The sequence below is a fragment of the Marmota flaviventris genome, chromosome X (assembly GCF_047511675.1).
Source record: "Marmota flaviventris isolate mMarFla1 chromosome X, mMarFla1.hap1, whole genome shotgun sequence".
NCBI lineage: Eukaryota > Metazoa > Chordata > Mammalia > Rodentia > Sciuridae > Marmota > Marmota flaviventris.
The window spans coordinates 71,993,710-72,020,648 of record NC_092518.1 but is presented as its reverse complement, the minus strand read 5'-3'; the positions used below and the strand labels follow the sequence as shown (position 1 = coordinate 72,020,648).

Genomic DNA, 26,939 nt, shown 5'->3' with positions numbered 1-26,939 from the left:
AGGAGACCGACCTGCTATCCTGAGAAGAGCAGCGTCCAGCTTTACAGGTTTTGGTTCTCCGAAGCGGGCGTGGGTTCCTCCTGGTGTGGGCTGAGTCTCCCTGGGGTGTAGGGAGATGAAGGGATCCCTGGCCCAAGTCGCCTCGTTCCCGCTCTGGGACTTGGTCCTTTGCTGACTGGAGAGGGAGAGAGACTTGGGGCCCTCCTGGCCCCAGGCAGCATGATGTCTTGCTCCAGGGTGGCCTGGACCTCCTTTCCCAGTAAAGGCGGGGCGCGGGAGGGTAAGACAGGGAAGCGCCCTCCCCTCAGCTTCTCTGTAAAATGGGGGCAAGAATGCTTAACCACGGGATTGGCAGAACTTTCGGGGATACCACACGTATAAGCCCCATTGCTCTGTGGTTATTGTGGGATCACGAATGCTCATTTCAGTGCCTAGCATGGTCCACAGATATAGTTATTCCAATAAAGCATAGTCATTTCTGGATTCTTTCTCCCCCTGGGCAGCTCTTCCTCTGGTGACTGAGCTCATATTAAGTGTCTGAAGAAGACAGTTTCTGAAGATGTGTGTCATAATGGCTGCTGAAGCTTCTATTCCAGATCTGAAGAGCAAGCAGTGCTCAGGAGGCCCCCCAACACTTCCATCTCTGGTAATAACACCTGTCTTAAATGATTTCATAGATCTGAACAAGAGTACATGGCGAAATAGCACACATGAGGTTCACAAAATAGCCATACGGTAGAGAAGCTATTTTAATCTCTTCCTTGAAGAGGTTCAGCAGGTAGAATTTGCCTTCAGCAAGTACTATGCTTTATAGTAATAGTTGAGACCCATCTTTGAAATGCCTTTCCTTGTCGTAAAGTAATGGCTAGTTTAGCTAAGGAACATGCTGTTTAACACGCATTTAAATATATTCTCTCTTAATGATAATCAACAAATCTCATGGACCTCTCATGTGAGTGTGGAAATATGTAGTTGACTGCAAGAAAGATCCTTCTAGGAATTTGAAATTGTAACATGAATACTTCCCGGGTAGCTACAGTTTTATCCACTGTCTAAATATTATTTTTAAGCCTGAAATATTTAAAGAGTTAGCTTAAAGTGTTCCTTATAAGAATTTAATGATTTTAAAATAACAATTCCTTGTGTATTTGCCTTAATATAGTGATACCTAGTATGTGAATATGGTCATCTTTTTTAAAGGGAGTCACTATGTCAAATTACCAGGTGCTCTTAAATCATTATATCCCAGAAAATCACATTTTCAGAATATCCTCCCCTCACCAAGCAATCACTTATCTTGTTAACAGATCAGTTTTGATTTCTTATAATTTCATTTAAATATAATCATTTAAATAGAATTGTACTCCTATGATCTGGCTTGTTTTATTCAGCTTACAGATTTGTTTTAGTTTTTAAAATTATTTTAGCCATGAATATATGAAACAGCAGAAGCATTATTTCTCAATACTTAGGACAGGATTTTTTTGAGTATTCAACACATACTATCCACTGGAGGAAGACTTGTAAGGGAAACGGAGATTGCCAGTTCTTTTGTGAAGCACCTAAATATCCATTTTATATACACTGAAAGAAAAGTATTTAATAAGTTTATCTACAAATATAGGAATATAATACTTTACAAATAAATATAACAATTTGGATTTATTAAACTTTCCCCAAATAGGATAATCTATAGACAGAATGAATTTGTCCCCTCCTCCTGAATTGATATGTTGAATCCCTACTGCCCAGTGTGGTATTATTTGGACGTATGACCTTAACAGGGTAATTAGGTTTAAATGAGGTCATGAGGGTAGCCTTATAAGAACAGAAATGTGAAACATCTCTCTCAGCCACGTGAGGATGCTGCAAGAAGATAGTCTATGCAGACTAGGACAAGGGCCTCTGGTAGATAAAAAATCCTGCCTACACCTTAATCTCCAACCATCCCATCTCCAGAACAATTAGAAATGAATATTTGTTATTTAAGCCAACCAGTTATGGTATTCTGTGATAGCAGTCCTGACTAACTAAGGAACAATTGCAATATTACTATTTTTCCCTGTTGTAAAGTGAGCTTTTGGGTTTTGATGGTGATAAAAATGAAACCATAGCATTGACTTGGGTCCTCGATTGTTTTTGTTGTGTACCTACATATTTAGTACCAAGAATAAGAAAATGTGAGTAAGTTAATAGGAATCACATGAATATATGTATTTTGGTAATTAAAAAAGAGGTATTCTGGGGCTGGGGTTATAGCTCAGCAGTAGAGTACTTGCCTCGCATATGTGAGGCACTGTGTTTGATCCTCAGCACCACATAAATATAAATAAAATAAAAAAGTAAAGATACTGCGTCCATCTTTAAATAAAACTAATAGAGGTATTCCATGTAACATAAACCTTTACATATAATTTCTTTCATTCTAGTTACTAACAATACAAATTTGTATCCTACTTACTAAAGAATTTAATAAATAGATCATTCTGTATAGAATTAGTGGTAGTGGTCTCCAGCAGAAATTTTTGCTCTCTATTTCAGATACAGTTTTCAGATTTTAGGGAGTGGTTAGAATTCACAACAATATATTTTTTAAAATATTTTTTAGTTGTAGATGGACATAGTACCTTTTTAAAAATATTTTTTTAGTTGTAGTTAGATACAATACCTTTATTTTATCTATTTATTTTTATGTGGTGTTGTGGATTGAACCCTCACATGTGCTAAGTGAGCACTCTACAACTGAGCCCAGCCCCAGCCCCAGACACAGTACCTTTCATTTATTTATTTATTTTTATGTGGTGCTGAGGATTGAACCTAATGGCTAGTCAAGAACTCTACCACTGAACTATGACTCCAGCCCCACAAAACAGTATAATTTACAACCTGAATTTGTTGCATCATACTTGGCTTGCATTGGAAAAAACAATACTTTTTTACCCAGTTTCCTGTGATTCCAGGAAAATGGTACAATGAGGGGATTTTATGCTCGGAGTTTGTTCACATCTTGGCTACTATCACCACTTCCTTCAGTTTTTACATGCTTTAAGAATTGAGAGAAAATACATATAACATAAAATTCATCATTTTAACCATTTTAAAATGTACAATCACCATTTTGTACAATCATCACCACAATATGAATTTGTTATGGCCCCGGATGTGGTCTGTCTCAGTGAATGTTCCTTGTGAACTTGAGAAGAATGTGTATTCTGCTATTTTTGGATAAAGTATAGGTGGTTTTCAATTTATGATGGAGTTGTATCACAGTAACCATTCATAAGTTGAAAATATCAGAAGTCAAAGATGCATTTAATATACCTAAATTACTGATCATAATATTGTCTAGCTATTTTTTTTTTTTTTTGGTATGGAGGATTATACCAAGTGGTGCTTAATGACTGAACTACATCCCAAACACCTTTTATTTTTTTATTTTGAGACAGGTTTTTTCCTAAGTTGCTTAGGGTCTTGCTAAGTTTCTGAGGCTGGTCTCAACTTCCAATTCTCCTGCCTCAGCCTCTCTAGTCACTGGGTTTACACACATGCACCACCATTCCTGGCTTTGTCTAGCTATCTTAAAAGTTTGCAGTGCACTTATATTAGCCTACAGTTCCACAAACCATTGAATATTGAACTGTTTTTATAATAAGGTATTTAATACCTCATGTAATTTAATGAATACTATACTGAAAGTTAAAAAAACCAAAACAATGGTATGGGTATGCTTTTGGACCATCAGCTGGTCAGTTCAGAGGTCAAACCATTATAATTTAAGAACCATCTGAATTCTACAGGTAGATATCAATGATAGCCAGTCAGTTGGTGGTGCTGTTGAATTCTACTATGATCTTACCAATCTTCTATCTGTTGGGTCTGTGCATTTCTGATAATGACGGTGTGGTTGATGACAGGGACATTCTTTTTTCCACTAAGCTGGGCAAGAGTTCTTCCCATTGACCGAATCTAAGCTTAGTTCCTCTAATTAGTAGACTTTCTTAGCTGCCTGAAGAGTAAAAGTGTTTTGCTGTCAGAAAATGGCAGGAGACAAAGAGGAGGACCGAGCAAAGGCATTTCTGGTGCTGAGGACCAACCAACCTGGGAATCACAGTTTCCGTAGAAAACTTATGTCATTGTGGCAATCATGGTGAGAGTGCTGACATTTTAAAGGAAACCGACTTGCTCTGGTGAAAAGAACAGTGTCCTGCCCATTGGTTCTTGGAGTCAGGTCTAGGGTGTGGGGAGATAAAGGGATCTCAGACCTAATTCACCTTGTTCCTGTGACCCACTTATTCGAGAGGGAAAGAGATGTAGGGACCCTTCTGGCCGCAGTCAGCATGATGTCCTGTATGGTTACTGACCGATCATAAATGTCTGTATGAGTTTAGGCCACTTCTTATTCCTTTTTGAATTTTACTTAGAGGATCAGAGATGAGAAAAAGTGAAGGAAAAGGTCCTGGTAAAAAGCCCACTGTACCTTCTAGTTGTTACAATCACTACTGGCCGCAGTCAGCATGATGTCCTGTATGGTTACTGACCGATCATAAATGTCTGTATGAGTTTAGGCCACTTCTTATTCCTTTTTGAATTTTACTTAGAGGATCAGAGATGAGAAAAAGTGAAGGAAAAGGTCCTGGTAAAAAGCCCACTGTACCTTCTAGTTGTTACAATCACTACCTAGTTGTACCCGTGACATTGGTCACTGAGTCAGTGCTTCCTTCCGGTGGTTTTGGAACTTGGTGCTTTGTTGTTTGGTAAGGGAAGGAGATGTGAGGCTAGTGACTGTGGTGTCCTGTATCTACTTTCCATGTAAAAGTGGATCAAGAATTCTCATCCCTGGGATTGCTGGGACCCTCAGTGATAACACCTAATTATATAATAGTGATCCCAAGACTCTCTCAGATTGAGATTGAACTATGGATAGTCTTCCTTGCAATTTGAGATTGTAATGTGACCATGTATTCTTTCATGGTCACCACGTTTTTGTCCATTGGTACTTGAGATTTAACCCAAGGGCACCTTATCACTGAGCCACATCCCCAGCCATTTTTAGTTATTTTATTTTGAGACAGGGTCTCACTAAGTTGCATAGGACCTCACTAAGTTATGGAGGCTGGCTTGGAACTTGTAATCCTCCTGTCTGAACTACCTGAGTCTTTGGGAGTACAGGTGTCTGCCACCCCACCAGGTCTATATTGAGTTTTTAAAAGAAGTCAGGAAGTTATAAAGTGTTAGTTAAAATGTCACATATAAGAATTCGCTATTTTCAAAAATAATACTATATATTTGCTCTCTTATAATAATGCCACCTATGGTCACTTAAGTAACCAGGTAGACCTCAATATTATTCTTATTATTTTCCAAGACATAACATTTTCAGTTCTGTAGTAGCTAGCTTTCATACCACACTAATGCCCTATGTCCAGGCAAGCGCAGCACTTCTGTTGCTATAGATTAGGTTTCATGTCCAAGAAATTTATTTAAATGTAATCATAGAGGTGTTTGTGTTTTTTGATTTGGCTTCTTTCATTCATGCTGTTTATTTGTAGATTCATCCATTTTATTGTATTTATCAATAGTTCATTATCAACTCAATTTTTTTGTACTGGTGGGGATTGAATCAGGGTCTTGTGTTTGTTAGGCAAGTGCTCCATCTCTGAGCTATACTCCCAGCCTATTCATTCTTTTTAATTGCCAAATAGTATTCCAGTATGTGGCTATCCCAAAATGTTTTATACATTCCCCTATTGTTGGATATTTGTTTGTTTTCCAATTTATGGCTCTTGTAAATAAAATTGCTATCAGCACTTTTGAATAAGTTATTTCATGTTTTCCCCCCCTAGGGCAAATATTTAGGAGTATCTGACTAATCATATTTTAGATATAAGATTAGCATGGTAGGACTGGGGTTGAGCCCTCGCCTAGCATGTGTGGGGCACTGGGTTTGATTGTCAGCACCACATAAAAATAAATAAATAAAATGAAGGTATTGTGTCCAACTACAACTAAAAAAAAAAGAAATTAGCACGGTAAGAAACTGCCAAACTGTCTGCCATGGCTACACCCTTTTCCATGGCCACCAGCAGTGTATGAAGAGTTGCATCCTCCACAATCCTATCAGTGCTTGGTATAGTCAGTCTTCTCAATTCTGGCCATCCTCATGGGAATGTACTAATATCTCATTGTAGTTTTCTCTTCCCTTTTCCTAATGATTAATGATGTTGAGATGTTTTTACATACTTGGCACTTGTATATCTTCTTTAGCAGAGTGTCTATTCAAAATTTTTGCCTGTTTCTCTTGTGAGGTACAGTCATAATCCAGACCTGCAATCAGATATGTCTCCAAGGAACCCTGGTTCCTTTTACTAGGACATGATTTTAGAGGATTCAATCTGGGTTGTAGAGTTACTCATGACTGTTTGGTTGCTTGATAGTTCTTCTTCTATTCATCACACAGATTTAGTAAATATAATATTTTTAAGAGAATCTGCATCATTGACTTATTATTTTAACCTTAGAATTTTAAAAATATAAGAAAGTATAATGTTTATATGAGTTTTCTTCTATTTCATAGGTAAGAATAGTATATTGTACATTAGTCCAATAGAGTTTCTACAGAGATGGAAATATTCTGTATCTATATTTGCCCAACACAGTTGTCACTAGCTCTCTGAGGCAGTTGAATAGACAAAATGTGATGAGTATGATTGAGAATTTTTAATTTCATATATATTTAACAACTTAAGTAGCCAGGTGCCTACAAGATATAAGAATTTAGTGTTTTCAAAAATAACAATACCATACAATTTACTCTATTATAGTATCCTGCTATATCTCCTAAAATAACGAGATAGAACTAAATATTATCATTCCCCAGGACACAACATTTTTAGTTCTCTAGAACCTGGTATGCCTACTCCTCCTACGCAGTGTCTCTAAGTAGACACACCACATCTTTTACTACAGTGTAGGTTCAATGTACTAAGACTTCGATGAAAAACAATCTCAAAGGTGTTTGATTTGACATTTTCATTCACCCTATTTATTTTGGGATTTATTCATTTTGTTGCATATATCAATGGCTCATTCTTCTTTGTTGTAACATATAATCCATTATATGGCTATAGAATAGTTTGTTTTATCCATTCACCTGTTGTTGGATTCGGGGTTGTTTCCAATGTGGGGTGCTTGTAAATAAAGGTCTTATGATCATTTGTGAATAAATCTTTTCATGAAAATCTGATGCTTTCTTTCACTAGTTAAATACTTAGGAGTTCAATATCTGGATCATAACATAGATATAAGATTAACATGGTAAGAAGCTGCCAAACTGCAGTTGTTGTACCAGTTTTTATTACCACTACTAGTATTTACAGCCTTAAACCAAATAGGTGTTATTAAGATGTTTATGGTTTTGTCACAATATATAGAAATGGTGAGTTCAATTATTATCTACAATATAAATAGTAGGTTTGCAAAAGGGTCTACAGTTTTTTATGGTGAACAAAGAGAGAACTGTGGGTGTAGGATGAGCTGTTAAGGAGGTAGGAGGTGAGGATATAGAGTTATTAGATTTTAGGAATAATGAAGAGGAATCTAAAGTAGTTGGCTAGTAGCAGGAGAAAAGAAAGAAAGTGATTTTGGGGAGACAAGTAAGTGGGAAGATAATAGAGTACAAAAAACAAACATAAAAATTAAGAAAAATTTAAAAATGTTAAAACAAGAGATAAAAGAATATACAACACAACTGTCATATACTATTAAGACGTTCCAGTCCTCAGTAGCCTAAATCACAAAAAGTACTTTGATTCACAAATTTTGTGGATGTGAGGGCAGGAGAAGAGAGAGAGAAGAAAAAAGAAAAGAAATTCTTGAAGGAAAATATAAGGATGCTTTTGTTAGAATTCAGTATCTTTCCTGCTTCCCTTCTCATCCAATAGGTGGGGTTTTCTGTTGTTTGCTGGTATCTCCACCCTCAGGATGGTGAAAACATGTGATTATAGTTATTGAATTACATAGGCATTTCCCATGTACATAGGCATGATTCTTCACCCATAAATGTGTTTCTATACCATGAACTTTTTGACTGAGTTTACAGATTTTCTTATTTACGAAACTTTATCACAATCACTTTGTCACACTACTGTTTAATTCTTTTTGTCATTTAAGACATGAAAACCAGGGCAATATGTGAGGCCCTGTTTTCATTCCCAGTACACCACAAATGCCTACACACACATGGGCTTGCACATGCACAAGACGTATCAAACATAATTGAAATGTATGTTAGAAGTTGAAATTATTTTGTATCTCCCTTCATTCCCTATCTTTTCATCATCCTGAATAAGAAAAGAATGTCCATCAATTTATTCATGCCCATTCTCAAGATTTTCTCAGTTTGTAATAAAATAACTTGTATTTAATCACATGTACATATCCATAAACCTATGTTCATAAACGTATTCTTTTCTATAATGGGACCCTGTTTGACATTACATTTTTTGACTTGCCTGATTGACTGTTTCTTTTTGGTGTGTTGGTAAGTATTTGGGATTTCATTTTGTTTTCATGTGGATTATTTAAGAATATTCCACACATCAAGAACAAAAACACATGATTGAATATAGGTTAGAAATAGTTTCTCCCATTTTCATACTGTTTTATACTTTACCTATATTTTGTAATTATAGTTAATATTTTAAAAGTCTTTCAGCACATGGTCTTCAAGAGAACAGCCAAATTCCAGTGAATACCAATGCCTCATATATCAAATGTCTATGTCAGCTCAGATTTCGAAGGTGAAAAAGTTTAGTCTTTTAATCATTTCAGATTTTGAGTCCTGGAACATTTATTTTAAGGTTGCTTCCTTAAGTCAGCAAGTTTTAAGTCAAGTTACCTAACTTTTTATTTCTGTTGCCTGATTCAAGTAATGGGGATAATTACTAATCCTGGCTAGAATTACTAGTATTAAAATGAGATTCAGTCTTCTTTTCCAAATGCCAACAGCTTATGCAGCTTCCTGGTTCAGTTCAGTATGTCAGAAATGAGAAAACCCATGTGGCACCCACACCCAGGCCTCTTGACCACAGGGCAGGAATTCATCTTCACCATCATCTCCATTAATAAAAGGAGGGTGATAATCAAGAGGGCATGATATAACTTAGCCTTCATATTGAGTGAGTTTCTCACTGTCAGCCCTGAAACACTAGAAAACTGTTATCTACATGAGGTCAGCTTGTTGGGCTCAGTAGAAGGTGAAGGGTTGATGTTCCACCTTGGAAATGGGCATATCTTCTGTGAATCTGAGCTTGTTAGTCTGTCAAATGGGTCCAAGAGTGCTTTCTTCACAGACTTACTGTAATAAGAAAAAGAAAAAGAAAGCCCCACAGAATGTCTGGTATGTGGTGGGATCTTGATATATATGTCACTGCCAGCCCACTCTGTTTCCTCTGTCCCATAACATAGAAGATTTGAGGCAGCATCTGGGAATGTACCCAAAAGAAGTATTGGTCCCACCTCATCATTTCCTTTCTTCCCTGTGTTTTCCTCTCTTCTTACTTTCCATCCAGTTGGACACAAATGTGGCAGTTTCCTACTGCACTTCTGAAATAGTCCAGTAGAATGAACAGTAAGGCATTGGCTAAATGACAATGGGAGTCATCAAATCTGCATCCCTATACTACAACATCAGTGGAGCACAGAACCTTCTTTGGTGAGTCTTTTTTCTTTGTTGGCATCTAGTGTAACATAGAAGGGCAATAAATATGGAAACAGTGGTTGGGCATGTGTTTGGAGATAAGAAGGACCAGAATTTGATCCTGGCAACCATTACATGCTAGTGAGAATGTGGGGAAAATGTTTGCCCTATATGCTAGGATATCTCACATTCCATGGGTAATTGGTGCCCTGTAAAGTGGTGAATGCCTGTGTGCCCAGCTCTTTATAGTAGCATCATCAATAAATTCCCTGTACCATTGCCTTGTTTTAAATATTTTTTTAGTTATCAATGAATCTTTTGTTTTATTTATTTATATGTGACACTGAGGATCAAACCCAGGTCCTCACACATGCTAAGCAAGCACTCTACCACTGAGCCCCAACTCCAGCACTACCACTACCTTTTGTAATTGCCATGTCTGGTCTTGAACTTGTGATCCTCCTGCCTCTGTCCCTGCTAAGTCCCTCTTGGCTTAATATGGAATTTAAATGCCTTTTTTAAGGTATATATTTTGAAAATCAGCACTTTTGAATTTTACTTCAATAGGCAATCTGAAAGTCTTTTTCTTTTAATAGGTAAATTATATCAACTTAACATTTTTATATGGTCGATATATTTGGTCATTTTGGCTCTATTCTATCCTATTGTTTATACACACATAAAAACAATACTGAATTTTACTATGACTTTTAGTAGATCATCTATTTTATTTTGTGGTACCATGGACAGAACCCAGGCCCTCATGTATGCTAAGCATGTGCTTTACCACTGAGCTATAGCACACAGTCCCAGCTCATCTATTTTTTTTTTCTCTTTGCTTTAATGAGGTACTAAAAAAGTATTGTTCATTTTAGGGGATACTTTAAATTTTGTGGTACTGAGTATTAAATCTAGTATCTTACACATTCCAGCAAAGTGCTCTACAACTAAGCCACAAGCCCACCCCAATCTTAACAAAATTGCTTAATATTCTGATTATGGAAAATAACTATTAGTAATGAATAGAGAGAAGGCCAAAGAAAACAACATATAATTTCAATAAAAGGTAATATATGTACATATTAAATTTTCAAAAATATGTCAATTTGCAGTAACTTTTCAAATACAAATTTATGTCATTGGTGATCAGGCTGAGTTAAATAATCAAGTGCTATTACTAATAGATCCCCATTCCTGTTTCTGCTTAGACATTTTTGTAACCACCTTATATTATCATGTAACTCTTTGGGAGCCAGACCTGGGCCAAGTGTTAAGTGGGCACCTTGATTCATACCTCATGGAGCTGTTGTGAGGAGAACGTGAGCAATGAGAATCTCTGGGGACAGTCCCTAACCCACAGTACTGCACCAAATGTATGTATTGGCATACATCATCTTCTTTCTACAAACAACAAGACTTTACCATGGACAGCTCCAGTATATCAATTTGACACCAAGCAGCAAGAAATTAAATATTTACATATTTATATGATGGAAGAACTATACTTTCTCTTTGTAGAACAAATTACCTGATCATGGAGTAGAGGTAAAAGCAAATCATTCCCTCATTACTTTGTATTCAATATCCTTTCTTATAGTCTTCTTTTGCCTGCTATTTTCCCATTGGAATAACAGCCTCCCATGGAGTCCTGGATAGGAGACAGAATAGAACAACAGAGTGTGAAGGTGCCTCTACTGGACAAGAGACTGAAATCAGGAGGCCTGTTCATAAATACCAAATGCATCCTTGTATACAAGGCCAGAGAGTTATTTCCCGTATACTGGCCTCAGCCCTTACACAGAAAAAAATATGTTTTTCAGTGTTTTGGGAATGGGATTCATAATCATATAAAGTGAGAAGAAGATTTTGCATATTTAATTATCAGATTCAGAATTTTTAGCAAATATTTAGTCTCCAGAGAGATGAAATTTATATATAGTCCTACACAGTAAATACATCTGCAAGGATAATAAATGGGAGGAAATGCATACAATGATGTATTTTTCAAAATTAATGAGTAATCAGGTTGTTGATTAATTATTTATATCTGGAATTGGCTATGTTTTCAACAAACTTAAATTAATATGGAAACTTTAAAAATCAGAATTAAAGTTTGTGGAAATAATAGTTGTTTGGAAATATTTTAGGTACACAAAAATTTTAGAGTATAACAAACTCTTACATCCTCATGTTAACATATAAAGTATTACATGTGCAGCTGAAATACATGGTGGAATGTCCTCTGGGTATGTTATCCTCTTTCTTGCCCAGAATTAGGTCCTCTACAGCATTGGGGTTTTTTCTTTTCTTTTTTTTTTGGAGGGGTACTGGGGATTGAACTCAGGGGCACTCAGCCACTGAGCCACATTCCCAGCCTTATTTTGAATTTTATTTAGAGACAGGGCCCTACTGAGTTGCTAAGCACCTCACCATTGCTGAGACTGGCTTTTTTCACTATTCTCATGTCTCAGCCTCCAGAACTGCTGGGATAACAGGCATGTACCACCACACCAGCCTAGGGTTTTTCATTTTTAGGAATTTTCTTTGTAGTTTTATTATATATGTATATATCTGCAAGTAACTTTCCCGGGTTATATGCTCTAGGGAGCGCTAAAATTCTGCCAAATACACTTTCAATATATTTATTTCTTCATTTATTTTAATTTGCTTAATAGACAATAGTAATTCTGTATGTTCATCAGGTATAATTGTAATATTTTGATAATTTATATATGTAAATAAACATTAAATCAATCCCTTTATTCTCCTGATGTGTCCAAAGATTTAGGGTTTCCCTAGAGCTAACTCACCTGGAACAATGTCTCATTGTGTCCTGCCATGAAACCTCTTCCATTTTTTCAGGCCTAATTTTGTCTTTCTCACTGTGTTCATCTAGGCCTGGCCTATACATCTGGAACTAATCTGGATCATTCCAGTTTAAGTGGCAACTATTGTTTTGTTTTTTTTTTTTTTAAATCTGGACACATAATGTGTCCAGATCCAAACCCCATGGTTGCTGTGGGGATGCATTCTATTCAGAACTTGATCTGATTTTACATCACAAATGCATAGCATATGTATATTTTCCTTTCATTATTTTTACTTGCAGAAGGAAGGTCAAAAGTCCTTTAGTCACCATGTGTTTTGATTACTTCTGAGGCTCTGGGCTAATTGGATCTGCCCTCTGGAAGCTGTGATGCTGAGTGCAAGGAGATTTCATGCTGTCCCTCACTCTGCCACTCCCCTGTTTCAGTCTCTGCTTGCCTAACTAGTGGGTAAACAGATAGCTTCCCACTAAGGCTGATTTAGGAGAATAAGGAAAGACACATGTTGTAAAATTATTTTCATCTCATGACCTTCATTAAAAGTCTGGGAAGTGGAGACATCATCTGCCTGAAAGTAAAATTTGTTTGGGAGACATGCTTGCCCTTTGCCTGAAAGCCTAAATCTGTAATTTGTTTGCAACTGTTCTGTTGGAGCTGTCATTTGGATAAGTGCACACATTATTTCAGAGACCTATTACCTTGTTCCCTTGGCTTACAGCTGTACCCATTTCTATGTTGCACTACTTTCTATAGGAAAGGCTGGAAATATTGTTCTGATTTTTTCCCACTTCCAAAACCTTGGTGTTTTTGTTGTAGATAAAAGTGGAAAATACACAAAAGGAATAACATCATCAAAAACTCCTTAAATTTCTGTTCCTTATAGACAAACTTTGTTATAGTTTTTTAGAAATTTTATTCTGCAAATGCATCCATATTTAAGAATAGAAATTACATAATATCCTACTTACAGCAAGATAATTTTTTGATGTACATATTATGGAGAGCAATCCATGCCAATCATAAAATGCACATACTAAGAAAAATGACAGTAAAGATACAGCTCACTGGTAGAGTGATTCCCTAGCATCCATTTGGCCCTAGGTTCTATCCATGGTGCTTTATAAAAAGAAATAAAAGCAATACAATTTTTAATGTGACTTTCTCAGTGCTCAACACTGCTGTCAGTTGCCCCTTTGACTCTCACCACAACTCACAAGTGGAACTATTTTAATTCCACTTCAACATAGAAATGAAGCACAGTGAGGACAGGCTAGTGAGTGTGACTTTTCACTGAACTCAGCAGATCATATCACAGACGCTCCTGTCTTCACAGCATGGGGAACTGGATTTGAGTTTGCTCAGAGGTGTGATGTGGAAAACTCTTATCAGATCATGAAACACCCAAGAATGTAGAAGAACTTCTGTCTCTAAAACTCTGGCTGGGGTTATGGCTCAGTGTTGGAGTGCTTCCCTAGCACGCATGAGACACTGGGTTTGATCCTCAGTACTCCATAAAAATAAATGAAATAAAGATATTGTGTCCATCTACAAATAAAAAAAAAAAAACTATTTAAAAAAAAACATTGAACTCAAGGCCCATCAGAGAGAGATCTGTGTCCTTTGTCTAGCTATCTGTGTTCTCATTAGGAGAAACAATGAGTATCTGGGTTGCCCAATGCCTGCCTTAGTCCTCAGGCTCAGCCAGCCCCTACTGTGGTGTCCCAAGCTTGAGACCTACTCCATGCTGTATTCTTTGGACAGTTTTTCTGAGTTACCCTCAGTCACCTCTGTAAGGATGGCATGGTCAGTCCCATTTCACAAATGACCAAGCCAAGGCTCAAAAAGCCTAAATCACAGTAGCAGGGTTAGAATTCAGTCTCATCCCTTACCCTCCCTAGAAGACACTGGGTGGCCTCTTTGTTAGAAGATGGGCTTCCAGGGCTTGAGACATAGTCAGATTATACTCCCCTGATATTCTCATCCCTAGAGCTCCACTCTTCAAGCCCACTTGGTGATGGAGAAAGAAGAAAGCCTTTTGTGCCGGTAGAAATGGGTTGTAGGGTCACATGAGGTGGCTGATACCTGAAGTAAAGAGCAGGGACAGGCAGAAGCTTAGGTCTTGGGACAGGTGAGTTGAGGGGTGGAAAGTGGTATGTACTGAACTATTTATTTTTTTTTTATTTTTTTATTTTTTTTTTTATTGTTGGCTGTTCAAAACATTACATAGTTCTTGATATATCATATTTCACAATTTGATTCAAGTGGGTTATGAGCTCCCATTTTTACCCCATATACAGATTGCAGAATCACATCAGTTACACATCCATTGATTTACATATTGCCATACTAGTGTCTGTTGTATTCTGCTGTCTTTCCTATCCTCTACTATCCCCCCTCCCCTCCCCTCCCCTCCCCTCCCCTCCCCTCTTCTCTCTCTGCCCCCTTTACTGACATTCGTTTGTCCCCCTTGTATTATTTTTCCCCTTCCCCTCACTTCCTCTTGTATGTACTTTTGTATACCTCTGAGGGTCTCCTTCCATTTCCATGCATTTTCCCTTCTCTCTCCCTTTCCCTCCCACCTCTCATCCCTGTTTAATGTTAATCTTCTTCTCATGCTCTTCGACCCTACTCTGTTCTTAGCTACTCTCCTTATATCAAAGAAGACATTTGACATTTGTTTTTTAGGGATTGGCTAGCTTCACTTAGCATAATCTGCTCTAATGCCATCCATTTCCCTGTAAATTCTATGATTTTGTCATTTTTTAATGCAGAGTAATACTCCATTGTGTATAAATGCCACATTTTTTTTATCCATTCATCCATTGAAGGGCATCTAGGTTGGTTCCACAGTCTAGCTATTGTGAATTGTGCTGCTATGAACATCGATGTAGCAGTGTCCCTGTAGCATGCTCTTTTTAGGTCTTTAGGGAATAGACCGAGAAGGGGAATAGCTGGGTCAAATGGTGGCTCCATTCCCAGCTTTCCAAGAAATCTCCATACTGCTTTCCAAATTGGCTGCACCAATTTGCAGTCCCACCAGCAATGTACAAGTGTACCCTTTTCCCCACATCCTCGCCAGCACTTGTTGTTGTTTGACTTCATAATGGCTGCCAATCTAACTGGAGTGAGATGGTATCTTAGGGTGGTTTTGATTTGCATTTCTCTGACTGCTAGAGATGGTGAGCATTTTTTCATGTACTTGTTGATTGACTGTATGTCCTCCTCTGAGAAGTGTCTGTTCAGGTCCTTGGCCCATTTGTTGATTGGGTTGTTTGTTCTCTTATTGTCTAATTTTTTGAGCTCTTTGTATACTCTGGATATTAGGGCTCTATCTGAAGTGTGAGGAGTAAAGATTTGTTCCCAGGTTGTAGGCTCTCTATTTACCTCTCTTATTGTATCTTTTGCTGAGAAAAAACTTTTTAGTTTGAGTAAGTCCCATTTGTTGATTCTAGTTATTAACTTTTGTGCTATGGGTGTCCTATTGAGGAATTTGGAGCCCGACCCCACCGACTGTAGATCGTAGCCAACTTTTTCTTCTATCAGACGGCGCGTCTCTGATTTGATATCAAGCTCCTTGATCCATTTTGAATTAACTTTTGTGCATGGCGAGAGAAAGGGATTCAGTTTCATTTTGTTGCATATGGATTTCCAGTTTTCCCAGCACCATTTGTTGAAGATGCTATCCTTCCTCCATTGCATGCTTTTAGACCCTTTATCAAATATAAGATAGTTGTAGTTTTGTGGATTGGTTTCTGTGTCCTCTATTCTGTACCATTGGTCCACCCGCCTGTTTTGGTACCAGTACCATGCTGTTTTTGTTACTATTGCTCTGTAATATAGTTTGAAGTCTGGTATCGCTATACCGCCTGATTCACACTTCCTGCTTAGCATTGTTTTTGCTATTCTGGGTCTTTTATTTTTCCATATGAATTTCATGATTGCTTTCTCTATTTCTACAAGAAATGCCGTTGGGATTTTGATTGGCATTGCATTAAACCTATAGAGAACTTTTGGTAATATCGCCATTTTGATGATGTTAGTTCTGCCTATCCATGAACAGGGTATATTTTTCCATCTTCTAAGATCTTCTTCTATTTCTCTCTTTAGGGTTCTGTAGTTTTCATTGTATAAGTCTTTCACCTCTTTTGTTAGGTTGATTCCTAAGTATTTTATTTTTTTTGAAGATATTGTGAATGGAGTGGTTGTCCTCATTTCCATTTCAGAGGGTTTGTCGCTGATATACAGGAATGCCTTTGATTTATGCGTGTTGATTTTATATCCTGCCACTTTGCTGAATTCATTTATTAGCTCTAATAGTTTCTTTGTAGAGCCTTTTGGGTCTGCTAGGTATAGAATCATGTCATCTGCAAATAGTGATAATTTAAGTTCTTCTTTTCCTATTTTGATGCCTTTAATTTCTTTTGTCTGTCTAATTGCTCTGGCCAGTGTTTCGAGAACTATGTTGAACAGAAGTGGTGAGAGAGGGCATCCCTGTCTTGTTCCAGATTTTAGAGGGAATGCCTTCAATTTTTCTCCATTCAGAATGATGCTAGCCTGAGGCTTAGCATAGATTGCTTTTACAATATTGAGGTATGTTCCTGTTATCCCTAGTTTTTCTAGAGTTTTGAACATAAAGGGATGCTGTACTTTGTCGAATGCTTTTTCCGCATCTATCGAGATGATCATATGGTTCTTATTTTTAAGTCTATTGATGTGGTGAATAACATTTATTGATTTCCTTATATTGAACCAGCCTTGCATCCCAGGGATGAATCCTACTTGATCATGGTGCACAATTTTTTTGATGTGCCTTTGTATCCGAGTGGCCAGAATTTTATTGAGGATTTTTGCATCCAAGTTCATTAGAGATATTGGTCTGTAGTTTTCTTTCTTTGAAGTGTCTTTGTCTGGTTTAGGTATCAGGGTGATGTTGGCCTCGTAGAATGAATTTGGAAGTTCTCCCTCTTTTTCTATTTCCCGAAGTAGCTTGAAAAGTATTGGTATTAGTTCCTCTTTAAAGGTTTTGTAAAACTCTGCTGTATACCCATCCGGTCCTGGGCTTTTCTTAGTTGGTAGTCTTTTGATGGTTTCTTCTATTTCCTCAATTGATATTGGTCTGTTTAGGTTGTCTATATCCTCCTGACTCAATCTGGGCAGATCATATGACTTAAGAAATTTATCTATGCCTTCACTATCTTCTAATTTATTGGAGTATAAGGATTCAAAATAATTTTTGATTATCTTCTGTATTTCTGAAGTGTCTGTTGTGATATTGCCTCTTTCATCCCGTATGTTAGTGATTTGAGTTCTCTCTCTTCTTCTCTTCGCTAGCATGGCTAAGGGTCTGTCGATTTTGTTTATTTTTTCAAAGAACCAACTTTTAGTTTTGTCAATTTTTTCAATTGTTTCTTTTGTTTCGATTTCATTGATTTCAGCTCTGATTTTAATTATTTCTTGCCTTCTACTTCTTTTGCTGTTGTTTTGCTCTTCTTTTTCTAGGATTTTGAGATGAAGTATGAGATCATTTATTTGTTGGTTTTTTCTTTTTTTAAGGAATGAACTCCAAGCAATGAATTTTCCTCTTAGAACTGCTTTCAATGTGTCCCATAGATTCCGATATGTTGTGTCTGTGTTTTCATTAATCTCTAAGAATTTTTTAATTTCCTCCTTGATGTCTTCTATAACCCATTGATCATTCAGTAACCTATTGTTCATTCTCCAAGTGATATATTCTTTTTCCTTCCTTCTTTTATCGTTGATTTTCAGTTCCATTCCATTATGATCAGATAGGATGCATGGTATTATCTCTACTCCTTTGTATTGTCTAAGAGTTTCCCTGTGACATAATATATGATCTATTTTTGAGAAGGATCCATGTGCTGCTGAGAAAAAAGTGTAACTGTTTGATGTTGGGTGGTATATTCTATATATGTCAATTAAGTCTAGGTTATTAATTGTGTTATTGAGTTCTATAGTTTCCTTATTCAACTTTTGTTTGGAAGATCTGTCCAGTGGTGAGAGAGGTGTGTTGAAGTCTCCCATGATTATTGTATGGTGGTCTATTAGACTCTTGAACTTGAGAAGAGTTTTTTTGATGAACATAGCTGCACCATTGTTTGGGGCATATATATTTATGATTGTTATGTCTTGTTGGTGTATGGTTCCCTTGAGCAGTATGTAGTGTCCCTCTTTATCCCTTTTGATTAACTTTGGCTTAAAATCTATTTTATTTGATATGAGTATGGATACTCCTGCTTGTTTCCGAAGTCCATATGAGTGATATGATTTTTCCCAACCTTTCACCTTCAGCCTATGTATGTCTTTTCCTATCAAATGCGTCTCCTGTAGGCAGCATATTGTTGGGTCTTGTTTTGTGATCCATTCTACTAGCCTGTGTCTCTTGATTGGTGAGTTTAAGCCATTAACATTTAGGGTTATTATTGAGATATGGGTTGTTCTTCCAGCCATATTTGTTTATTTATGTTACTAAACATGGTTTGTTTTCCACTTTGATTATTTTCCCCCCTTTAGTGTCCTACCTCCCACTGTTGGTTTTCATTGTTATTTTCCATTTCCTCTTCCTGTAATGTTTTGCCAAGGATGTTTTGAAGAAATGGTTTTCTAGCTGCAAATTCTTTTAACTTTTGTTTATCGTGGAAGGTTTTAATTTCATCTTCCATCCTGAAGCTTAATTTCACTGGAAACACAATTCTTGGTTGGAACCCATTTTCTTTCAGTGTTTGAAATATGTTATTCCAGGATCTTCTAGCTTTCAGAGTCTGTGTTGAAAGATCAGCTGTTATCCTGATTGGCTTACCCCTAAATGTGACCTGTTTCCTTTCTCTTGTAGCTTTTAAAATTCTCTCCTTGTTCTGTATGTTGGGCATCTTCATTATAATGTGTCTAGGTGTGGGTCTCTTATGATTTTGCACATTCGGCGTCCTGTAGGCTTCTAGGATTTGGGGTTCTGTCTCATTCTTCAAGTCTGGGAAGTTTTCTCGAATTATTTCATTGAATAGATTGCTCATTCCTTTGGTTTGAAACTCTGTTCCTTCCTGTATCCCAATGACTCTTAAATTTGGTCTCTTGATGTTATCCCATATTTCTTGGATGTTCTGCTCATGGTTTCTTAACAGTCTTGCTGAGCTGTCTATGTTCTTTTCAAGTTGAAATACTTTATCTTCATTGTCTGATGTTCTGTCTTCTAAGTGTTCTACTCTGCTGGTAGTATTGTCAATTGAGTTTTTAAGTTGGCTTATTGCTTCCTGCATTTCTAGGATTTCTGTTTGTTTGTTTTTTATAACCTCTATTTCCCTGTATAGTTGATCTTTTGCTTCTTGGATTTGTTTATGTAATTCATTGTTGAAGTGATCTTTCATTGTCTGATTTTGCTGTCTGATGTCTTCCTTGAGACTCCAGATCATCTGAAGCATGTATATCCTGAATTCTTTATCTGACATTCCATCAGCTGCAGCTATTACCTCTTCTAAAGTTGAGTTGACCTGCAATGCTTGTGGTCCTTTCTTTCCTTGTCTCTTCATACTGTTTGCGTTCCTTTCTTCTTGGTGAAACTGTTGTGCTATTGAATTTTCCCCCTATATATTTATATTGGTCTTGTATAGTTGCAAAGTCTCCCTCGCAGGCACGGGCGGCGGCTCTGCCCCTCCGCCAATTGGGGCAATGTGCCTACCACGCCGGCAGGCCGCTGGGCCTGCTCTGCCAGTCGGTAGCAGGTCCGCCGTCCTTGCAGGCGCGGGCGGCGGCTCTGTCCCTCTGCGGGCCGCTAGGCTTGTTCTGTCGGTGGTCGCCGTTCTGCCTACTTTGCAGGCGCAGGCAGCGGCACTGCCCCTCTGCAGGCCTCTGGGGCTGTACTGCCAGTGGGTCGCAGGTCCGCCTACTTTGCAGGCGTGGGGGGGGGGCGGCTCTACCCTTCCTCAGGCCACTGGGCCTGTTCTGTCTCTCGGTTGCAGGTCTGACCTGTTCTGATGATGGTCTCAGTTCCGATTACCTTGCAGGCGCGGGGGGGAGGGGGCGGCTCTGCCTCTCAGCAGGCCGCTGCTCCTCTTCTGCCGGTGGGTCGCAGGCCCGCCTACCTTGCAGGAGTGATTGGAAGCTCTGTCCCGCCGCGGGCCACTGGGCCTTTTCTGTCGGTGGTCACCCTTCCCCTACCTGGCAGGCGAGGGGGGTGGGGGGCGGCTCTGCCCCTCAGCAGGCCGCTGGGCCTGCTCTGTGTTTGGTCCCAGTTCCCTCTACTATGCCGGCGCAGGGGGAGGGGGCGGCTCAGCCTCTCAGCAGGCGGCTGCTCCTCTTCTGCCAGTGGGTCTCAGGCCCGCCTACCTTGCAGGAGTGATTGGAAGCTCTGTCCCGCCGCGGGCCACTGGGCCTTTTCTGTCGGTGGTCACCCTTCCCCTACCTGGCAGGCGAGGGGGGTGGGGGGCGGCTCTGCCCCTCAGCAGGCCGCTGGGCCTGCTCTGTGATTGGTCCCAGTTCCGTCTACTATGCCAGCGCAGGGGGAGGGGGCGGCTCAGCCTCTCAGCAGGCGGCTGCTCCTCTTCTGCCAGTGGGTCGCAGGCCCGCCTACCTTGCAGGAGTGATTGGAAGCTCTGTCCCACCCTGGGCCACTGGGCCTTTTCTGTCAGTGGTCACCCTTCCCCTACCTGGCAGGCGAGGGGGGTGGGGGGCGGCTCTGCCCCTCAGCAGGCTGCTGGGCCTGCTCTGTGTTTGGTCCCAGTTCTCTCTACTATGCCGGCGCAGGGGGAGGGGGCGGCTCAGCCTCTCAGCAGGCGACTGCTCCTCTTCTGCCGGTGGGTCGCAGGCCCGCCTACCTTGCAGGAGTGATTGGAAGCTCTGTCCCGCCCTGGGCCACTGGGCCTTTTCTGTCGGTGGTCACCCTTCCCCTACCTGGCAGGCGAGGGGGGTGGGGGGCGGCTCTGCCCCTCAGCAGGCCGCTGGGCCTGCTCTGTCTTTGGTCCCAGTTCCCTCTACTATGCTGGCGCAGGGGGAGGGGGCGGCTCAGCCTCTCAGCAGGCGGCTGCTCCTCTTCTGCCGGTGGGTCGCAGGCCCGCCTACCTTGCAGGAGTGATTGGAAGCTCTGTCCCGCCCTGGGCCACTGGGCCTTTTCTGTCGGTGGTCACCCTTCCCCTACCTGGCAGGCGAGGGGGGTGGGGGGCGGCTCTTGTACTGAACTATTTAAATCAATATAACTTATATACAATCTTCTTTAATCATGCTACCCATTATTATAATCATTATTCAGATTAGGGCATTCAATTTAGGGGAGTTGATGTAAATTAGGGAGACATCTTTCTCATTTTCCTGTCAGCAGCCCATTCTAAATTACTCAACATATTTTCCTATTGTTGTCTTCATGATTCCTGCATTTTAAATGATCTAAGTTGATAGAAATACCCTTCCATGCTCCTGGTTATTCATTGAAAACAATTTTTTGATTTGTTAAGTTTTAAAGTCACAAATGCTATTATTAAAAATAATAGTAAATCTAAATTCTAAATTTAAAAAGTACACCAAGAAATGTACGAAATTTGGGGGAAATTATTTACAGCCTGCATTAAGGATATCAGTTAGGATCCATGGTTTCTGAAGTACAGTGACAAAAATTAGTATGTAAATTCAACAGAAAATTCATATAAACCATATTTGAACAATAAACCTTAAAATATGCCAAAATCAGAAGAATTAATTCAAACTTATTTCTTTAAAAACTCAGAGGACATTAACTGTAAAAGGCAAGGTGAAAATGAAGATGATTACTGTGACTTCACTTTTGGAAAATGCTGTTATGTTTGTATGATCATGTACATCTAACCAATGGGGACACATCTACAGAGCATGTACCATTTTATTGACAACAGACCCCTTTGGGTCAAGGGATAGGTGTGAGACCAGTGAGAGATGTAGTTTAATTAGTGTTAATAAATGCTTCTATGTATTGTTTGAAATTTTGTATTCAAAATTAAAGGTAGGGCTGGTATTGTGGCTCAGTGGTAGAGCATTCCCCTAGCCCGTGTGAGGCCCTGGGTTTGATCCTCAGCACCACATAAAAATAAACAAAAATAAAGGTGTTGTGTCCAACTACAACTAAAAATAAATATTTTTAAAAATAAAGGTAATTGAATAAAAAATGTAAAACAAAACGTGTAAAAGATTGACAAAAGTCAGTGGTACATATATTCCATTCTTTGGAAAAATATTCATTGGATTTAATTTCATAGAGAAAATGAGATAAATAGAGAAATGGGATTGGCTCTGTGTGTGCACCTTAGCTCCTCTATCTCTAATACCTCAAGTAGAGCTCACACTTAACAGCTTTATCTTTAGTTCACACCAGAACTGACATTCAATCTGAGAATGAGATATCCCAGAAAATGTGCTTTATTGTATTCCAGGAAAATCTTGGAGATAGAGGTAAAAAATATATTCCAAAACAACTCTACAGTTGTGATACAGTCAAGTTCAGAGTCTGCATTCCTCCTTTCCAGCTACTTCACTCTGGCCAAGAGGTGGCATTGACACTATGCCTATGTATATTTTAATGAAAAGGTATATATTTTGTGGACTAATAAATGACCCAAAATGGTTGAATATGATACTTGTTCTGTTTAGGAGCTTCATGTGTATATCAAAGCAGTTCCATTTGCTCTTAACCCCAAATCTACATGTCATTCATTGATTTATCTCTTCCCCTTCAGTGTAAGTGGAGGTGTGTGTACTGCAGAGGGGTCCCTCCCAGAGAATATAGACCTTGCCATCCATTACTCCACCCCTGTACACTTCTCCCAGACCTTCTCCCACCACCTCTTAGTCATCCCCTTTCTAGAACACTGGACAGAGCCCAGACCCTGCTTTAGTGACCCCATCATCTCAGTTACCTCCCTCTTGCCTTTCTTTGCCCCTTGCCCACTGGTGACTCCAAGGCACACTGGAGCTACCTGACATTTCATGGTACAGTTTTTACGATATTCTTTCATGGATTCACTTTTTTTAAGAATTAGAATCATTGTGTTTATAGGTTCACAAACTGGGTTTTAAGTGAGTTTTTCTTCTTTTGCTCCTTTCAGCCACCTCTTTGTAAAGACTTTTGATAATGCAGGTGTGTTGGTTCCACCTTGTGACAGAATCTTGAACTGCAACTTGAAAACAGCTGAGCAGGAAAGTGGGAGGGAAGGACTCTGACCAAGTCTATCCTACAAAACTTTCTGGAAGCTTGTGTATAAAAGGGGACATTGCCAGTGTGTAGGTATACTGAGGACATTCGCACAGAAAATGAAGTTTATCATTGGGAAGAGAAAGCTCTATGTGAGATGACCAAATAAATCTTACTTTTATACTTTGAAACTTCTGGATAATTGCTGGAGACATACAAACCAAAAAAGTATTCACAGTAATTACAATCTTTGGAAAGCAGATTTCCCCTTAATTAATATGGGCATCATTCCAGGAGAATATGTTTCTGATTGCATTTTTAATTTTCAACAAAATTTCAGGCTTTTCCCCCCTGATTCGGGTTTTCACTGTGTGGATACATCAAAACTAAATTAGGATCAAAGTAATGAAAATTTAGAACCTTTTATAGTTTTCCAATGACAAATGATAGTGTACCAAACACCCTATTATCACAATATATGTACATACACACACCACGTAATACATATATGCTTATGCAAATATGTTTGTAAGCATTTCTGTTGACATAAGGACTTCTAAGTGCTCTTACTCATTTATATTCCTAACAGTGAAGCATAAAAGTACCTATGTCTCCACACATGAGAGACAATGGGAATCATTGCTAACGTGATAGTGAAAGGATCTTATATCATTGTCATTCTGACTTGTTTTTGCTACCATCTGGAATTCTATGTATGTAAAATAATATTCACAACCCTGTGTCACTTAGAGTGTTTTTATAGTCCCTGTTGTCAACCCTTTGCCAGGTGAGATAAATAGGTTATATTTGAGCCTAGCAAACTGTCTTGTAAAAGTATCATATGATAACAGAGCTTGGTTTCTATAGGAGTATGTGGTGTGTGTGTGTGTGTGTGTGTGTGAGAGAGAGAGAGAGAGAGAGAGAGAGAGTGATTATGAGAGAGTGTGTGTGCCTGAGGAAGTGACACTGGGTATTTGTGCATGCACACATATGGTGACAACCACATTTCTGTATTCTTTTTGCTTCTTCATAGATTTGGATCCTATTTGGCCTCCCTTCCTACATTCAGGTCCAGAAGTGAAGGAAGGGAATTCTCAGCATGGCATCCTTATAACCTGAGCCTTATCAACATCCTTCATTCTATCCTGAAGATCGACTTCTGAAAGAGAAAATGTTGGTACAAAGGGTATGCACCTTTGGAGCCCTCTAATAAGTACTGTCATCCTGACAGTCGTAAAGGTGGTGCTTCTTGGACTGCCCAAGGCTACAGAGGAGTAAGAAAAGTAACAATGCTGATAGTTTGTCACAGAGGACAGGCCTTGGACCCTGTAGTGAACCCACTATCAAACCAGTGCTGCAGGTGGAAGTGATGAGGTGTAAATTGGCTTTTATACAGATGAGCAACCCAAGGGAGTATGGGTGGTGCGGGCAGAGGGGACAGTCATTGCTTGGAGTTACACAGAACATAGAGTCATCAGGGTAGGATACAGCCATAGTATTATCAAATAGATGTGCATTAAACAACTTGCGAAGAGCTAAGTTTGAGTGTTATTGTGATACAATGGAATCTCAGAACAATGTAGTATTTTTCAAAGCTTTCTTGCAATATAATTTGGAATAATACAATTACCCATTTACTCATTTTAATATTACAGCTTGATGGTTTCTAGTATATTTATAGAGTTCAGCAACTAAGTTTTAAATATTTCCATAACCCTAAAATGTGGCATCGTGCTCAGAGCAGCTAAATCCTGATCCTAATCTCAGACCCAGGAAACGTATGTTTGTGTCACTGGATTTGCCTATTCCATACATTTCACATTATTTGGTCTTTTGCATTTGAATTCTTCACCTGTTTTCATGGTTGATCCCTGGTACATCATTATTTCTTTTATTTAATGAAAAACAGAGTACTCTGTTTTATTTACCCATTCATCAGGAGGGGAAACACATGGGTTATTTCCACTTTTTGGCTGTTGTGCATGATGATGATGCTACATATATTCCTGTGCCAGTTTATATATAGACATGGGTTTCCATTTATCTTGGGTGTGTACCTGGGAGTGTAATTGATGACACATATGATTACTCCCTGTTTAATTCCTCTATTCCTGGGGGCTATGTGTCTGAGATCAAGGTGGAAGGCGATAAGACTTTTAAACAGAGCATTTTCAGCTGGGGTGTCACCATAGCAGTTGGGCATCCTGTACCCTTGCACAGAAACATTCCCAGGCAACAGGCATGCCACAGCCATGAAGTCATCAGAGACCCTCAATCACAGTCACTGCTCTCCCATTCTCTGTCACCACTCTCCACAAGAATACACTTGGTGATTGAATTTTTGATCCCTTCAGATAATCTGTCTTTTACTTGGTGTACTTAGACCATTGACATTCAAAATGATATTAACATGATTGGATTAATACCTATTTTATTTTTTCTGGTTCTCTGTTTATTGCCCTTTTTCTTTGTTCCCATTTGTGACTTCCAATATTTTTTACCATTTTTTAAGTGTTTACCCTACAGATTGCAGGATACAGTTATATCATAAGTTCATACTGAATCAGAGGTAGTGAAATTAACCTATTAACAGAATAAGTCTAATTGCTCTCTCACATCTCTGGTATTGTTGCTAACATTAATTTTACTTAATAAGCATACACAATCATACATTCATATAAACACATACATAATCAAAAACACTGTTGTTATTGTTTTGAGCCAACTATTATCTGTTAGATCATTAAAGAATAAGAATAAAAACTATCTCTAATGAATGTCATTTAATATTTCCTGCAAGGAAGTTTTACTAGCAGTGTATTTCCTCAACTTTTGTTTTTCTGAGAAAATCAATCTCTCTCTCTCTCTCTCTCTCTCTCTCTCTCTCTCTCTCTCTCTCTGTGCTGGGGATGTAACCAAGGGCCTTATGCATGTGAGGAAGCACTCTACCAACTGAGCTATAGCCCCAGCCTCTTCCTTTTTCCTTTTGAAGAATAGTGTCATAGGATATAGAATTTTAGATTGATAGCTTTTTAAAATTCAGCCTTTTAAATATTTTACTCCATTCCCTTCTTTCTTGCATGAAGAGAAGTCAAGGTGTACTTCAGATTTTTGATTCTCTATAGGTAATGTGTTTTGCCCTTTGCATCCTTCAAGTCTTTTTCATCTTTGATTTTCTGAAATTTGAATATGATATGAAGAATGGCTCATGTGATTATGAATGCTGAGAATCCCATGATCTGCAAACAGCAAG

The 26,939-nt window shown here is 38.7% G+C and overlaps 1 long non-coding RNA gene across 1 annotated transcript; it reads left to right on the top strand.

Annotated features, from left to right (window-relative positions):
• LOC139703292 (uncharacterized) lies at positions 1 to 24,933 on the top strand. The gene is made up of 4 exons (XR_011705692.1): positions 1 to 47; positions 504 to 646; positions 9,570 to 9,712; positions 24,720 to 24,933. It is a non-coding gene; the product is annotated as an uncharacterized lncRNA (long non-coding RNA).
• The last annotated feature ends 2,006 nt before the right edge of the window (positions 24,934 to 26,939 follow it).